This window comes from Falco cherrug, chromosome 4 (genome assembly GCF_023634085.1).
Source record: "Falco cherrug isolate bFalChe1 chromosome 4, bFalChe1.pri, whole genome shotgun sequence".
NCBI lineage: Eukaryota > Metazoa > Chordata > Aves > Falconiformes > Falconidae > Falco > Falco cherrug.
This window is the reverse complement of record NC_073700.1, coordinates 35,733,907-35,752,418: the sequence shown is the minus strand read 5'-3', so window position 1 is coordinate 35,752,418 and position 18,512 is coordinate 35,733,907. Positions and strand designations below refer to the sequence as shown.

The 18,512-nt window shown below is 39.9% G+C and overlaps 2 long non-coding RNA genes across 6 annotated transcripts; one reads left to right on the top strand and one right to left on the bottom strand.

Moving 5' to 3' along the window:
• Positions 1–6: 6 nt before the first annotated feature.
• Positions 7–18,497, bottom strand: LOC129735915 (uncharacterized). 5 transcript variants are annotated; one of them, XR_008731899.1, is made up of 8 exons: positions 18,100–18,497; positions 14,013–14,126; positions 11,968–12,059; positions 10,356–10,417; positions 5,772–6,331; positions 5,376–5,442; positions 4,168–4,285; positions 10–47 (listed from the first exon to the last, which is right to left on the bottom strand). It is a non-coding gene; the product is annotated as an uncharacterized LOC129735915 (long non-coding RNA). The 5 variants fall into 5 exon arrangements; XR_008731902.1 differs by lacking the exon at positions 18,100–18,497 and adding an exon at positions 14,656–15,985; XR_008731898.1 differs by lacking the exon at positions 14,013–14,126 and having other exon boundaries at positions 7–47; positions 18,100–18,495.
• LOC129735916 (uncharacterized) lies at positions 18–8,763 on the top strand. The gene is made up of 3 exons (XR_008731903.1): positions 18–1,515; positions 2,154–3,505; positions 8,607–8,763. It is a non-coding gene; the product is annotated as an uncharacterized LOC129735916 (long non-coding RNA).
• Positions 18,498–18,512: the final 15 nt, after the last annotated feature.

Sequence of the window (18,512 nt, the reverse complement as noted above, 5' to 3'; positions counted from 1 at the left end):
ACTGACCTATTCTACAACTTCAGACAACTTCCTTCATACCCGTTTCCCTGTATGGACAACAATATTCAGAACACAGATGATGAAAGAATTACTTTTTGTAAGTTAATGGTTTTCTGATTTTAAATGAGGTACTGTTAAAGTACAAGTTCAACAATTACTTCATAATTGTGTTGTACAAAATACATCTAAGACCCTCAGTTATAACAGAAAGACAAAATCCAGAGATTCAGTCACTGGGGTATTGCTCCTCAGTTCCAAATTAGCCTTATTAATCCAGTCTATTAGGTTTTGGTCGGATCTTTTGCTTGGTTCACTTTTGGGGTTTTAGCTGTTTTTTTGCTTATAACTATAGTTATGTGAGAAGCGTAATAAGATTACATTCTAATCACAAAAGAAGAGCTATATGAATCTTTCAGTTTTGATTCAAAATATTATCTGCATTTTTTCCCTTACTTTCCCATAATGCAGAACTGTTACTGTACTAAAACTGCAGTACCCAGCATGGAAAAATAGATGAGCCCTAGATTTCAGTGTTGTGGTAGAGGGTATATGAAACCTCCTTGCCAGCCAGGTGATGGGGCACACTGAGCACGCCTAGGTTTGTCTGGGTCAAGGTAGTGAGTTACACTCACTGTGTAACACTTCTGAAAATGCTAAGGTCTTCCTGGGTCTTCTCCCAGGAAAGAAAAAAAACACCTTCCGTGTCAGACTGCCACAATGAAAATTATTTACACAGCTTACTTATATCCTGACTTTTTAATCTAACAGAATTTATTTTAAATACAAAGTTGTCCAAGAATATCTAGCAAGTTGCAATAACTGCCTCTACCCTGTATCACTTCCACAGGTAGAGTTACAGGCTTATTTATAGTTAAATTTCTCCTTGACATAATTAATTGCCTTTTTGACTATAGAAAGAGAAAAGAAAAATATTGTATAAGGATTTGTAATTTCATACCACATTACTATGTATGAGACTTATTTTCCCACAAAATGGACCATGTGGGAATACACGAGCTGGTTTTAGTGGAACAGTCTAACAAAACAATCTGTATTCTAGTCTCTAGCAGATGGAACTGCTTCTTGTGGCTTCTGCACTTGTTTCTGTAGGCCAGGTGCACAGCTGTAGGCTATTACAGACTGTTCTCCCTATTCAAGATAAGTGGATAAACAGGAATTGACAAAATCTGATTTAGGCATGACAAAAGAAAAAACAGATACAGACTGTGGGTGATGCCAAATATTTCACCAGCAGTCAATGCTGGTTCTGAAGTCATAAAACTGGTTCTGGCTTCCTTCATACATTCACCATCCAGGGGAACAAACCTAAGTTATTACTAGAATATCATTCCTATTTCTGATGAAGCAGTATTTGGTAGCTTATGCATAAAATGATTTCAGGTTTTGCTATTAAGATGCTGCTCAACCTTTTCATTCATGGAGAAGACAATCAAATTCTCAACTGTGACCTGAAGAAGGCAGATATTCATCGCAGTATCTTCATGGTACCCACAGGTAAGATAAATGAATTTCAGACAAGCTGAGTCCAATGCTTTAATCTTTTATCAATATAATTCCATTGACTTTAAATGAAGTGCTCACTAATTTTACTTATTTTCCTTTGCCGTAACTTCCCATTCTTCTTGCAGTTTTATACTCCTAACTGTAACTTATACTAAGACCCCTTATTATTTTAGAAAAGAACTAGCTGACTAATTATATACATGCCTTCTGCATCTGGTTCCAACACTACATATCTGCAGCACAAGTACAGTCTTTACTGTTGTAAAATTCCTTATGAAATCAACATCTCTCAAATTCCAAAACTTTCAAACTATATCACAGCTGCTGACTGTTTCTAACATTATTTTAGTAGTCTAGCAAACTCACATCTCCACTATAAGAGATGAATGAACCAGTTCCTTAATAATTTTCACACTTTTTTTTTTTCCCCAGTTGCACTGAGGGTGGGGGAGAGGACTGTCTTTGTTTCAGCTGCTTTTATTAGTTCTCTTTCCTCATTTTTTATTGTATGATAATGACACTTTTTTTTTTACTGAATTGTGTAGGTATATTTATTTGGAGCACTAGCCTTCTTCAACAGGTGTTTTGCTAAACAGATAGGTTTATAGCATTTTGGTATTAATTCACAGCTTCACAAAGAAGAGAAAGAAGTTCAGATTGACAGTGGTGAGTATTTTTGCTGGGAGATAGCAAGATTCTGTTGTTAAATAGCATGTAGAATTCCCAAGTAGGCAACACAGATAATACTAAGCTTGAACAATGACAATTAATAAACCCCTTAAAGTTCAGTATTGTTACCATGAAGAAAGAAACATTGAAATAATTGCTAGTGATAGGTTCTGTTAGACAAAACACCTTTATGTGCTACTTCAGGTGGTCTTCAGAATTTTTTTAATGGAGGAGGGATTCTACTGAGATGTATTTGTGACTTCTCCCATATGCACCCACATTCTGTAGCACTGACCAAAGAATAAAAACCAATGCTTACTTACCACTCCAGAAGTCAACACATGTAGTTCCTTTACTGTTTTCAAAAAAACAGGCCTAAGCCAAAAATGCACACAGACACTTACAAGGTATCTTCAAAAGGTATTGGCTGAAGGAGGTAGCTTTCTTTGGAAAATATTATTCTTAACTTTCCTGCATACCTGCATGGATAATATTTATCTGCTTCACAGGAACCATGCAAAATAATTGTATTCAAATTCACTAAGTACTTTCAATGAAAATGATTAAACCCATGCAAAGTATGAGTTCATAGAATCACAGAATAGCAGGTTGGAAGGAACCTAAAGGATCATCTGGTCCAACCTTTCTTGGCAAAAGTATGGTCTAGACAAGATGGCCCAGCACTGTCCAGCCAAATTTTAAGTGTTCAGTGTTGGGGAATCCACCCCTTCCCTGGTGAGATCATTCCAATGGGTAATTGTTTTCATTGTGAAAATTTTTCCTTGTGTCCAATCAGAATCTTCCCAGGAGTAACTTGTACCCATTACCCCTGTCTTTTCCATGTGACTCCTTGTAAAAAGGGAGTCTCCATCTTCTTTGTAGCCACCCTTTAAATACTGGAACATGGTAATAAGGTCTCCCCTAAGCCTTCTTTCCTCAAGGCTGAACAAACCCAGTTCTCTCAGCCTTTCCTCATATGGCAGACTTCCCAGTCCTTTGATTATCTTTGTGGCCCTTCTCTGGACCCTCTCCAGCCTGTCCACATCTTTTTTGTATAGCTGGGACCAAAATTGAACACAGTATTCCAGGTGTGGTCTGACAACTACTGAGTAGAGTGGGATAATGACTTCATTACCTCTGCTGGTGATGCCCTTGTTGATGCAACCCAGCATCCTGTTGGCTTTCTCTGCTACAACAGCACTCTGTTCACTCATATTGAGTTTGTTGTCCACCAGGACCCCCAGATCCCTCTCCACAGAGCGACTCCCCAGCCAGGTAGATCCTGCTCCACTCCTGGATTATGTTTTCCCAGGTACAAGATCTTACACTTGTCTTTGTTGAACTTTGTCACATGGTCCTACTCTACTTATTACTGTAATGTATTCTACAACTGATGCATATTTTGTATTATACGATACTATTGGTAAACACTGCAAGGAATGGGTTCAAAGAGAGAAATGCTGATCTAAAAGCAACACAAGAAGTAATAAGATAGGTCTAGAAGGGGTGTACACACTGCTTATAACATTGCTTCTCTATACCCACTTGCTAAATCCAAATATGATTTCTAAATTCCAGGGGAAATGTACTGAAGTTATCAATACAACAATGATGTAAATTAATGCTCAATGGTAAGAATACTTTCTCTGGTGCAGTTGATGCAGACATGAGTTCATCCCTGAAACTTAGAAATTTCACTTCTGAAATGTAAAGTGATACCTTTAAAGGGCCTTCTAGAGAGATGACCAGTTTTTAGCTCAGATTCTTCTGAGGTTCAAGACTAAGTCTGAAATCAAACTCCAGGCTTATATGCTCTACTAAAGCAAATAAAAATACATTATTGATAATTTACAAGTAAGATACATTCCAAAATACACTCTTATGCAACAGATATGAGGAGTATTTTCTAGAAAAACAGATGGCTCTCAAAACACCACTCAAGAATTGTTCAAACAACTGTCTTAAATAACTCACGTAAGTCTAAGGTAGCCTGGACTGGTCTGAATCTGTTTAGGATGGCCTGATGAAACAAAGAACTGTAAGTTCATGATGTGGACCTGTGTTTTTCTTTCACAACATCTTTCTGGATGATCTGAAAAAGCCAGAAAGAAAAAGAAAAGGAATAGCATTTCAGTGAGGTGTAAAATACACATTCTATTTCTAAGTTTGAAACTCATATGATTAAACCAACATTGTTTTGCTCAAGCAGATTATGAAACTAGCATTTGTGAAAAAGTAGCTGAAGTGATATATTCAGTAAAAAGAACCCACAGCTGCTGCCCTTGCTGAGGGTGTCACTGGTAATACAGAGCAGTTCAGACTGGTAACGGAAGCAAGTAGATGATGGTAACTTTGTACAGTTTTATGTCCTCCAAGCAATGTACATTCTTTCCCTTTCCATAACCCTCTCTCTGCCCATGTTTTGACAGAGCAACACTGGCAGTTGTTTGGAAGAAATTGTATAGTCCTGATGATAATATTAAAAAAAAATAAAAAGAAGATTCTCAAGGCATACTGTAAACTCAGTGCTGTTATATGGGACATTTTTAAGACGATCTATTGACGCAAGTTTCACCTTGAGGCAGGGATGCTTCCCAGTAGATGTAACCCAAATATAGGATTTCTGGGAAAAATATTAAAGAGAGGAGTGGAAGACTTGACATTACTTTGAGAGACAATTAACAATGAAAGGAACTACGTGATAGAACTTCTACTGTAGGTAGTACTGTTAGAGTCTTCATGACTACTTTACTTTTTGCTGTTAAATTCTTTCCTCTGTTTTCCTAGTCCAGAGGTGCATCTGGTTTTACTTATGGGCAATGGCTTTTCTTGTGTATGCAAAATACCTCTTTCTCCAATACAGCATGCTGTCATTGTACTTTAATACATCTGCCGTATGATATGCATGTGTTAATACTGTGATTCCTAATTGCTAATAACAAGTGTTAATATTGTGATTCCTAAATTATTTTGCCACTCAAATGTAATGATATATATTCTATATCAGACTGTTTTGGCACAAAGATGATTCATGTCTTAGTAAGACTGGTCTGTAGGTCACCAAAGATTTGGTTAGATTATATATGGCTAAGGTGATTAATTGTCTTGGTGTTAGTGAAAGGCGCAGTCCTGCTTTTCACTCTACAGTATTCTGAAGCACAAGAAAAAGTTCTAGGGCTTACCTGACCACATGGCAAGCAGCTTTAATTTGTTAATCCAGTCAGTTCATGAAGTTTTACCCCCTAGGGCCTGGAAGAAAGGCCAGAAAGAGAAGAGAAGAGAAAAAAAGAAATAGTTGATTAGCTAGCGGGGATGTGAAACTAAGTCCACCACAGAAGTAAATTTGGCAAACTAATGCACTGATGTCTTCAATTAAAAAGTCCTGTCAAACACTAAGTATGGTATAAATTAATTTGTGTCTAATTATTTGATGTTGTATATATAGGATCATAAGATATTGTGGCAGATATGCTTACACTTTCTATAACCAGCTGGCCAGAAACAGTTTTCCTATGTGGCTTGTTAGAGTTCAAACACATATATCATAAGACACAGAAGTAAATACAAAGAAGTCTCACCTTTTCAATCAAACGTGTAGATGCAGTGCTTAGGGACATGGTTTAGTGACGGACTTGGCAGTTCTCGGTTAACAGTTGGACCTGATCTCAAAGGTCTTTTCCAAACTAAATGATTCGATGATTCTAAACCTCCCCTCAAGTAAAAGGCTAAATACAGCTCATTTCATCACAGCTCTGGAGAATAATGCTGTCTCTTATAGCAGTAATTTTCCTCCTACAGTTGGACTACTATTTCCCAAAGCTTACAGCCTTTAGAGATAAATGAATTTTTTTTTATAAATGTCCCCCAAAACACAGATTGTGGAGTATTAAGCAAAACATCTTTCACACACAGGAAACTGGGGAGCAATGATAGTAAAGGGTCTCTAATGTGTCATTCATATAAACAACCACCATACAAGTCACAGTCTTTTCTTAGCTATATATAGTTTTATTGATGTATGTAATGACAAAACAGAGGTGACAAATGATAGGAAAAGTATGAGGAATTACAGTTGTCACAGCCCGTTGCCTTTGTTTTCTGCACATCTTAACATTCCAAAGTTCTACTTCCCAAGGATCTGAAAGCAAGCATATAATCAGAAGATCCAGATAAGCAATAATTCTCCATGACAGACCTTATTACATATCTAAAATACACATTATTTCAAAATCTATGTCCTGTGGTTCACCTACTGTTTTCACTGCCTACATGAGATTCCCCAGAACTTCTGAAGAGAAATATCTATACAGCAGTTTGGAAATTACATTTGGGGGACTATTTCTTATCATACTATAAATATCTATTTTCATAGCAGAAATTAATCTAACATAACTGTTTATCAAGTCAGTAAAACACTGCCGTGTTCACTCTCAAAAACACGTGTCAAACTGTACAAGAAAAATTCAACAGAGGATTACTTGCTGCAGTGCGCAGAAAATGTATTTTATATTTATTATGTGTGATGAGTGATGGCACTTACAATAAAACTGATTTGGGGTAATGATGTGCTACCAGGAATAAGGAAGACATTTTCTATCTTAACAAGATTCTTCTGCAACCTTCATTTTTGAGTAATTTTGACAGGAGGAAGTTAATATTTTAAAAAAAAATACAAAAACAACAAACCATTAAGCACTTTGTTGGGAGAAGTGTACTATACCAACTGGCTTTAATTTGACAGATGTAGTACCTGAATTCAGAAGCTGTTTATAAAGTAGAATATGGGATTCAGCCAACCAACAAAACAAAACCCAGAAGCATTAAGAATAAATTCATTAAGTGACATTAAGATAAGGATATTGTTACTTAGAAACTGTAATTATGTTATGTTAATAATTTATCCACTGCCTTGTATAATACACATTAAATCCTGTAAGTGGCACACCATTTTGTTACATGTAGACTATGCACAGACACAATAAAAAAAAAAAGTCTGAGAGGACTGGATACTGATGTTTCTCCTATAGTGATATTTACCTTTAGGGAATAATAAATATATGGCTTATTTACCAGTGAAGTTACATTTCAGCTTTTTTTCAGTTATGGGATTTACAGGGTTTGCATTGGCTTTTCACAGAATCACAGAATGATCAGGGTTGGAAGGATCTCTTGAGATCATCCAGTCCAACCCCCTGCTAAAGCAGGGTCACCTAGAGCAGGTTGCAGAGTCACATCCAGGCAGGTTTTGAATGCCTACAGGGAAGGAGACAACACAGCCTCTCTGGGTAGCCTCTGCCAGTGCTCTGGCACCCTCAAGGGAAAGAAGTTTTGCCTCGTGTTCAGATGGAGCTTCCAGTGCTGCACTTTGTGCCCGTTGCCCCTTGTCCTGTCACTGGGCACTGCGGAAGAGAGCCTGGCCCCGTCCTCTTGGCACTTGCCCTTAAGATATTTGTATACATTGATAAGACCTGTCTCAGTCTTCTCTTCCCCAGGCTGAACAGGCCCAGCTCTCTCAGCCTCCCCTCACAGGGGAGATGCTCCGGGCCCCCCATAACCTCCGCAGCCCCCGCTGGCCCCTCTCCAGCGGCTCCCTGTCTCTCCTGACCTGGGGAGCCCAGCACCGGACACCGCACTCCAGACGCGGCCTCACCAGGGCAGAGCAGAGGGGGGGGATCCCCTCCCCCGTCCTGCTGGCCACGCTCCTCCTCGTGCACCCCGGGACACCACTGGCCTTCTGGGCCACACGGGCACGCTGCTGGCCCATGGGCAACGTGCTGCCCACCAGCACTGCCAGGCCCTTCTCCGCAGAGCTGCCCCCAGCAGCTCAGCCCCAGCCTGCGCTGGGGCGTGGGGTTGTTCCTCCCCAGGTGCAGGACCCTACGCTTACCTTTGCTGAACTTCACCAGGTCCCTCTCCACCCAGCTCTCCAGCCTGCCCGGCTCTCACCAAATGGCAGCGCAGCCTTTGGTGTATCAGCCACTCCTCCCGGTTAGGTGACATCAGCAACTTGCTGAGGGTACGCTCAGTCCTTCATCCAGGCCACTGAGGAATAAGCTGAACAGGACAGGGCCCAGCACTGACCCCGGGGGAACTCCACGAGCTACAGGCCTCCAGCCAGACCCCGTGCCGCTGACCGCAGCCCCCTGAGCTCTGCCATTCAGCCAGTGCTCAGCCCACCTCACCATCCATCCACTCACCTAACCCAGGCCTCCTGAGCTGACCTGTGAGGGTGTTACGGGAGACAGCGTTACGAGCCTTGCTGAGGTCAAGGGGGACAACACCCACCACTCTCTCCTCATCTACCCAGCCAGTCATTCCATCATAGAAGCCTATTAGGTTGGTCAGGCATGATATCCTCTTGGTGAGTCCATGTTAACTACTCCTGATAACCTTCTTTTCCTCCCCATGCTTAGAGATGACCTCCAGGATGAGCTGTTCCATCACCTTCCAGGGATGGAGGTGAGGATGACTGGCCTGTAGTTTCCTGGGTCCTCCTACTTGCTCTTTTTGAAGACTGCATTGACACTGGCTTTTCTCCAGTCCTCAGGCATCTCTTCAGTCCTCCAAGACCTTTCAAAGGTGATGGGGAGTGGCTTAGCAATACCGTCTGCCAGCTCCCTCAGCACTCAGGGATGCAGCCCATTGGGGCCCATGGATCTGCAGGTGTCAGGTTTGCTTAAGTGATCTCTAATGTGATCCTCCACGACCAAGAGAAAGCCTTCCTTTCTCCAGGCTTCCTGTCTTGCCTCCAGGGCATGGGAAGCCTGTTACATTACTATAATTTAAGTTCTAAAACTCCCCAAGATATCCTCTAAGAATAATGCAATTCAGACAAGTTAAGCTGGCCTGCTGTAGTTGACATCATTATAAAGAGTAACGGAATATAATTATAAGAAGAAAAGTGTCAACTGTGGAAACAACAGAAAAAAAGAAAAGGAAAAACAGTTCTCAGATTTGCTTCTGAAATGTTTCAGTCTGACTCAAGAGTGACACCAAGGGGCAATTTATAAAGACCACTTCTTTGCTCTTCTAGTGTGATGATATCAACACTGACAACTCCTCTCTGAACTTCAAAACTCCATCTGGAAGCAGTAAAACGTCTGTTTGTTGTTTAGAATAATAATTTTAGCATATTGTCAATTCTACTAGGGTCTCAAACTAAGGATTTCAAGAAATCAAATATTTTTTACTGGTGAAGGGCACACGGTTAGGTAACAGCACAGCACAGACCAGTAGGTAGTATTTTGGAGCTGTGACACACACACACACACACAGACACATACACACAGACACACACACACACGATTTACAACCTTTTATCATGTGAGCAGAAGACCTAGAGTTACATGCTGCTTTGGCAGAATACAGGCATACCAAACAATGAGCATCCAGCCAAAGCATTTCTTGCTATGAACCCAAATTTGACTGTTGGTTTCCTTGAACATCCGGAAAAGCCTAAGACTTCCAGGAATCCTTGTCAGTGCCCATTCTTAACATGTGTTAAATTGGTATTACTTATGTGACAGAGATCAGTCACCTGAAAAAGGTAAGGAGAATTTTATCTTTCACTAATTTGAAAAAAGCTATTGTGAGTTTCAACACCGAAATAATAAAATGAAAAATCTCACCAGAAAAACAAAGAAAGTAATACTATTATGTCAATAATTAAACATATAGATTGAAATTCATCTCTCAGAACAGTAGCTTAAGGTCTTTTACCACACAACTTCAACAACAAAGCTTTGTTCTAACACTGCTTTGGGGTTTCTCTGCTCATGCTTGTGCCAGCTTTTTTGCCTGACTGTACTTCAGAAATTCTGCTGGCATAATTACATAGCACTTATCAAGAGAAAGAGAGTTTTCTGCTAGGACTATTACATTCCCTTCACAAACAACATTAGCTAGGCTGACAAAGGAATTCTTCTGGCTGTATAGTTGATTCTACATAGGTCATTTTGTGCTGGCACAGCTTTCTCCCCCACCCCCCTCACTAAGGCAACTGACCTACACTGTCAAGTCTTACAGTACGGGCTTGGTCTGAGTCCTCTCCAATTCTCTGAAGTTAGTTACAGAAAAAATCCAAAGAAAAAAGCCCCTTATAAATCACCTCATCACAACAACCCTAAAATTCTGAGATAGCAACGTATGTGTAAAAAATTCACCACTTTTTCTTCCCAAATGTTACTGTACATCAAGGAACAGCAGTCTTACAGGGAGTTCCCTCCTAAAAAAAAATAATTAAAACTTTCTGAAATGCTTATTATCAGAAATCCATATTTTGGTAAGTGCATGTTTTAACTGTATGGCTGGGAGGAGATAAGCTGTTCTAGGAATGAGGTACACACTGCTAATAAACAAAAGGAAGGGGTTATTAAAGGATTCATTGTGTTCTTTAACTTTTACAGGCTGCACAGAACAATGCTCTTTTTAGACACAATATTGTATAATGTCATTTGGGCACAGTGCAAAATCAAGAACAATGTGGATTTTGCCTGTTTAGTTCAGCACATTTTTTAATTAGACCACTGCTTTGAAAAGAGTGATGTTGCTGTTGCTACATCTGGTATTTCCAAAAAAGATCAAAGAACAAAACAACTGAATAGAAAAATGTTCCTTAAAAATAGTAATCAAAACGGCAATCGTATAATCTTTGTCAACTAAATTTCAGACAACTTCTGTATCCCTTACTACATTCAAAGTTTACTTAGCTAGGAACAAAGTTATGGAAAAGATTAAGTGCATAGCACAGACAAGCAGTGTTAACAGACTGTAAACCCTTTGGGGAAAGAAGATACCTTTTCATTTGTCACACATTCCACATGTGCCAACATGGTTATGCAACTACTAAGGACAACGCATAAACCAATAATTGTATAAGCAAGTTTGGATTAAACTAATACTTGTTAGAATGCCTGTGACATTTTTATGTTGGTGTAATAGTTTTTACAGAATATAAACTTCCATTTCTTTCTTCATTTCTTAATGCAAGCACTTACGTTTTGTGTTGGAAAAAATAACCTCCTACATACTACTATTTTAGTAACTTTGAAGATGGGCAAAACAAACTCAAACTGATCAGTGGCATAATGCCAATAGGAGTAAAGGAGTTACAACAAAAATAAACATGCACGAACACCTATGAATGATGTGAAATGCTTGGCATACACTAAAGTCTAACAAAAGTTTTTCTTCTGATAATTTTAACTGGATTCTCTAGCCATTCAGTGTTCAGGACAAGTTTATGTAACACACAATTACTTTATTTCAAATTCCCATCTACAGCATCACAGTGCCAATATGTGCTTTCTCTCAAAACAGGAGGGAAATTATAACTGACTTAGCCATCTCTATTCCAAATAACTCCCCATGAAAATTGCCTTCTCTGGAATAAAAAATACTGGCACAGAATAATTCTGGAGTAATCAGTCCTATTTAGAAACAAGTTCACTATTTCATTCTCACAGTTTCATAATGAAGTAATTATTTTCTGCAACAATATTAACGTGTTAACTATCTGTAGAAGAACAGCTTTAAAAATCTGTTTTTCTTTCTGTTATTCTTTCTTCATAGCAGTAATGCCATTTTGCTATTTTGCTTTAGTCATTACCAGAACTAAAATCTTAAGGGATCTCTAATGGACAACATGCTCCCTTCAGCTGGAGAAAGTGCATGAAAAACCCACATGGAACTAGTTATCTATTCCCACCTCCCTGGAGACAGAAAGACAGCATGTAAAACTTTCCATATGAAACATAACTGTTCTAAAACTCTTACCACATGTATAAGGCAGAAGGATCTGGCCTAGAGATGTTATGGAACCCAACAGTGGACATGGCAACTCCGAGCTTTTCCATGTCAGGGAGTCACTGCAGTAAGACAGGGTGTGAATAAACAGCATGTTACATGCCCTGCATTAACATCCTGTATTGATATTTTCAGTGCTAAGTTCAACATTTTCATTATCTCATAAAAACATTCTAGAAAAATGATATGAGGCACAGCTGAATTCTGTTTGATAGTGAGGAGTCACTTTGTGCATCTGTGTTAGACTGTAAGACCCACTTTAAATACCAGCCACCTTTTCTGCATTTTTTTACCTCTACATCAAGCTATAAGACTGATAATTTGATGGTATCCAGAACTGCAGATTCTCTCTGTTACTTGTCTCCTGCTAGAACAATACTAGCTTACAGCAATGGAAGATCATCTGAGGATCTGGCACTGAAGAGTTATCATTGTTGCTCAGTCAACTCTGCATCCTAGCCCCTGAGGTTCTCAAATTTGCCTCACTTCACAGGGAGCAAAATACCCCGTTTCCATTTATCACTTCCAGAGAATCTACATATCTTAGGCTTGTAATATATACTCTCCACATCCAACAGATTTATAGGTGAAAACAAATTTAACTTTAACAAAGCAGAAAGTTAATTTTCTTTATCAAGATGAAAGCATAAAAACAGTTGAACAGAGATCTGGATTGTACTTAAAAGATATTTTCAGCTACTTCAGTACCTTAACTGACATAACTCCCACCAGTCCTACACCTGGCTTTCAGATCTCTAAAACCATACAGTCTCTGACCTTCTTCAGAATAGGTTCTCTCCTGTCTCTAACCTTTCCAATCCTAACTCAGTCACTGTATACATCATTAAAGTGATTTCATTCTTCCCTTCCTTGCATGAGCGTTCTTTGCTCAGCACATTCCTTCCACATTAAGCAATCCTTCTGCTACTTACAACATTTTCAACTGTCATAAGGTTTATAAACTATGTATAGATTCTTCAGAACGCACACACCTAAACCCCCATCTTTGTTTATTTTGAGCTTTGATAGCAAAAAACCCCACACATAACTAACAGGTTTGATAGCAAAACTATTTCTCTAAACCACCCTTCCCCTAATATTTCAGTCTGGAGGCTCTCGGTATCAAAAACACAGGAAAAATTCTGTATAAGGAATAAACTGTGATGACTGTGTGTTCAAAAAGAGGCATCTTAAGCAAAGAACTTGCTAGCACCCAACGTAATGATTTTTTCAGTCTGAACAACAAGCTAAGTAAGTAATAGGTAACACAGCTGAGAACTCTGAGCCTCCAGTTAAAGTCACCTGAAAAAAAGGGATAGCACTTGTAAAAGTTGACTGTTCAGTCTTCATTTCTAGAGATATAAAAGCAAGAGAAAGGTTGTATATACAGGCAAAAGTGAGAGACACATCACTACCTTGCAAAATAATGAGCTGAGCTTATGAAGTATCTGAAAGGTAAGGAGATAGACACAGAAAATTATAAACTGGTATTTTGGTCTATGGATCTATGTATTTCTTTTGCTATCTAAAGTAAAAACAATTAATGTTGTGCCCTTTTGGAAGTCTGCAGTATGTGCCTTAACTGTTTCAAAAGACAGGCTTTAACTTAGATTGGAGACCTTAGAAAGAAGAATCCAGCTCAAAAGTACTCATTATCAACCCACAACGAGATATGTAAGAATTAAGTTGCTAAATTCCTTTGAGGATGCCTCTTTGCAAGAAGTAATTCTACAGCTGGACTGTGGAAGAGAGCTTATGCTATGGTGCTACATTCAGAAAACCAAAGACTTTTATTTGAATCTCCTCCAATCAAATAGCTTAAAATACATTAATGTAACACAAATACAGCAATTATGCGGGTGTCCAGCAGAGGGAAAGTAAGAGGTCAGAAACAGCATTTGTTAAATAGCAGGGTTAGAACAAATTGGTGAATAGATGTTTCCAGGTCAAGATATCTTAGTTTGGACTGCACGTGGTCTTATGCAAATATAAAACCTGCTTTATAATTCACTTACGTTTCCAGGAACCCCAGAAAAGCTTAGGATAGACTTGGCTCTTGAAAAAGCCATCATGCTGAAACATAGTCTGTTTTTTGTTCTCTAGTTCTCAGCTACATCTCTACAAGCTACCTGGAAAGAGATTTTGCCAAAGTTTAAGAATATTAATTTATAATCTCCTGGCACTTAATCAAACTTAAACCTAGTTCAGTATTTTCAGTTCTTTGTCAAGCCTTATTAATATTATGAAAGGTATTTAGAAAAACTCTTCCACAGCCTTCCTTCAGGAGAGATATGTCACTTGTTAGGGTGCAACCTCAATTCATGTTTTCCACAAAAACTTTCTGGACTCATTTAACTCCACCTACTTCTTCTATGTAATGCTGAACCTAATTTCTAGAATGTCTTTTAAGATTATTCCTTCACATAAACCTCACATGAAGAGGCATACTTCTAGAATGGCACTCTCATAGCCAAGCACAGTTATCTATATTTTTCTTTTAATAATTTACCTTGTAAATTATTAAATTGTCTTTTTCCTCTTTCTAGGTAAATAACTTATTCTTTACACTTTGTTTTTAAAGGCTCATTCTGACTTCAAAGCAACTCTAAATATCATGCTACTCATCTAAGTGCATAACTAGCATATATATTTGAATACCTTTACACTTCAGGATATGTCTCACAGCGCGTCTCCTTTCCTGCTCCTCCTAATCTCAGCCAAACACTTCCTCTCCCATCTTGCAGCAGCTCAGGAACTTATCTGATCTCAAAGTAAACTGAGTCAATTCACTCATAAGCCAGCACCCTAACACTACTCTTCTTCCCCCTTCCACTGCTGCTATTTTATGGAGTTTAATAAGCTTACTCATTGGTGGTGAGCTGTTAAATTCTTGAAGTCGTTAACCTGTTTGAAGCCCTCTAGTGAAATGTATCTTTCTTTTCTGCTTCAGTTCACATAACTAAAACATCAGTATTTCATAACTATACCTGCTAAGCTGTAAAGTGCATGTGAGAACCTTGGAAGAAAGTTACTATATAATACAGCATAGTATTCCTAATATTACATGAATGAGGACCTCCATTTCACTGCTATAGGATTGACATCACAGGCTGCAAACTAGGGGTGAAGCTATCTTGAGATAGTTCAATAAGTTAATAGCTTGCTCTTATTGAAAAAGGAAGTCCTTTTCCCCCATTCTTACTTTATACCAGCTCTGGCATTTGTCAAACGCCTCTTAAGAGTTCATTCATCTCAGTAGCACAGGAGGAAAAAGAAAGTAGATTGTTCTGTAGCTAAATTTAATGAGATGGACTGACTCAGCAAAGGGCCTAGCAAGAGCCAGAAGGCAGCATGAGGATGGGTAGAGCTGTGACTGTAGGGGAGACTGTTTCTCTGCACCCCAGTCCCTCCACATATTAACCATGAGGTGGTCCAGCCTCTTTTCTAAGCAGTGCTTTGATACTTTAAGTCAGTCATGATGTGACAATGGATTTATATGGGTGGTTCTCAGTAAGAAAAGCTTTTTAATATTTATTAAATTACGAGGCTTGTATATTTATTCTAAACATTTTGATACAAAAGAGATTTAAACAAGAAAAGCTTTTATAATGCTTTAAAACCTCAAGAGAATGTGACCATTTACATCCCAGTAGCTACTTTGCCAGTAAAATTATCATCATTCCACCTACGTTTTGTTTTGAGTACCAGCTGTTCATAAGTGGAAAAACAAACTACTAGCCCTGTTAAAAAATGTAGTGTTTGAGTTTACACAATATCTGTGTGCGACACAGCCTGCAAAACAGGTTTGTATGCTCTGAAGGACATCTGGCATCTTCTGAAATGCTGTGGACTAATTGTTTTTATCCTAGCAAGTACCTAGGGAATAAGTACCTGTCAAGGAAGGAAGGAGTGTTGGATAACACAAGTGATTACTTTCCCATGAAATCAGTGGTAATACATGCTTCCATACCTCTGATCAAACACATATTTGGCCCCACCCCCCTACCCCCCCCCCCAAAAAAAATCACAACTCAGTACTTTAGGAGCTGACAGAATGAAGCTCCATTTCAAAAACCTTCAAGAAGCCTTTTTAAGGAATGCCAAAGTGTATGTAAGAATTGCTGCCTACATGTTCCATGTGCTGGTAATCTTAAGGTAAGTTTTAATTGCTCTGAAAATATAGTACCTGCCTCCAGTTAAGGCAGGTACTTCCTGACTTGTAGGCTGTGTCAAGGCTCAAACAAAGAACAAGCTTGCAATACGGCACTGCAGTCATAAACTTGAGCTATTAAATGCTCATGATGGTAAAAAGTGTACAATAACAAGCCACCTATCAGCAGAATTCATGAAGCTTGGTTTCCACTGGATTTTTATCTATTATTCAACAGTAGTAACCCATGAGCTCCTTTGTTCCAAATAGTGTTATCTTGTTTCCATACTAAAGGAAATATATCAGATACCTACTGGTTAATAAATATCACCTAACAAGCAAAGGTTAGTATTTAAAAACAAACCAACCTACCTATATTGACGTGTTCCTTATGATGCTTAGGAAACTTATTTCTTACTCCTGTAGCTTTAATTCTAACTGCTTTTCTCTGATAAAAAAGGATCATATCCTATTCTTTCTTCTATCCCAGCCCTCAGTGGGACTGCATGTGACCTTTTTTTCTTTTTTTGAAACAGAAAATTGATTGCCATACACAGCTGAGAAACTTACTGCTAGTTTAACAGTTTAACAAAATTCTAAACTTTAGAACAGTAACACCAGTGAGCCTCTTCCTTAATTATACCCAACTTTGAACAACAGAGGTCCTGGCAATGTGTCTGAAAACCGGAAAGTAACTTGGCACTAGAGAATAACCAGAGTGTCTTTCACAGGGCCTTTAAAACTTATTCTTTTGGCTCAGAGGAGGGTAAACTCTTGGTGCTTGAAGGAAAGGCTTCCACTTAGCAGAGGTGTATAGTCTTTCATTGTGAATTACGTATCTTTTTTCTTTCAAAATGAATTCTCTGTGGTGTTAGTGGGGATTCTTTTTTTAATTTTAATTTTAGAAGTGTTGGCCTGTACACTAGTGTTTTCCCTGAATATGATCAGTTGGAAGCACATTTTTCCATTAACATATGTGCATTACCTGCCACATAGAATTTTTTTGCTTGTCAAGGGCATACATGTTGCTGGTGGTGTGCGGCCAGAAACCATCAGGTTCTTGTGTCAGGATCACATCACAAAAATGCCACTTCAGGAGCATTTGTGTAGTTCTCAACCAAAACTACACTGGATTTTGTACTGAATGGAGACCTTTACAGTTGAGTTTTAAGCCCATTTTCTTTCAAAACAACTCCATAACCTGCCCTGCAGTGTTTGAATACAAGTAATGCTGCAGATGACTCAGTCCTCACATGTAAGCACTCCAAGAAGCTCCCTTCTCCCAAGCACTCACTTTGTCTAGTTATAAACACTTAGGCTGAACCTTCAAAGATAAAACGCTGCCACAGCCATGGGCAGCCTACTAACCAAAACCTCCTTGTTTGCCCTCTGTTTCTCCTGGTCTCCTCCAAATATACCTCACTTCCAGCAATGCTTTTTTGTGTTTGTTGTTTTGTGTTTTGGTTTTTTTAAGTACTATTAGCCTTACCAGTCAAGGGCCTCAGTACTTGACAAGTCCTACCGAACCTGCCTGAACAGGATTTTTTTTAATGATAATAACCACGTCACGGTGTGCTGTAGAGGTGCCAAAATTGGAACTTTTAATGCATCCTGCCAGCTTACGGCTGGACACGTACAGAAACACTTGCTCTCACCTCACGTCAGAGCACAGCTCCACACAAATCTTCATTTGGGGGTTTCCTGACCCAACACCGGTGCCATCACCGTACTGCCACCGTACCTACGCTTTCTAGGAGTAGGTAGGTGCAATTTCGCATAGATAAAAGCTAAAACAAGCACGCCTTCACCAGACTCCAGCCGCTGAGTCCTTAGGGGAGGCGGGAAATCCAGTGATGTGGCAGCGGGCGCCGGGCCCTGCTCCCCCGCCCCGCCGCGCCCCCTGCACAGTGCCCGATACAGGCCCGGCTCCCCCGGCCGGGCAGCGTCCCCACCTGGAACGCCGAGGGGACGGTGAGCCGCCACCCGCCGCCGCTGCCCCCTCGCAAACTGCACTTCCCAGGGACCTGAGGGGCGAGACAGGCGCCGCCCGAGGGAGCGCCGGCGCCCGGCCTGCCGGGACGGGTAGTTCTGGCCCTGCCTGAGGCGTTTGCGCCAACTACACGTCCCGTCCACCCCGCGAAACGGGAGGCGGAGACGGTAGAAACGACAGGCGAGCGCAAAGGCTGACAGGAATTGTAGTTTCCTCACACGCAGAAAACGCAGGCAACTACATTTCCCATCTCTTCCGGGGAGGAGGGCCGCGAGGGGCTGGCGCAAGCCACGATGGGCACCGTAGTTCCCGCGCCTGGCCGCGGCCGTACTACGGGGCGAGGCCCTGAGGGGGCTGAAAACTACTAAAATGGCG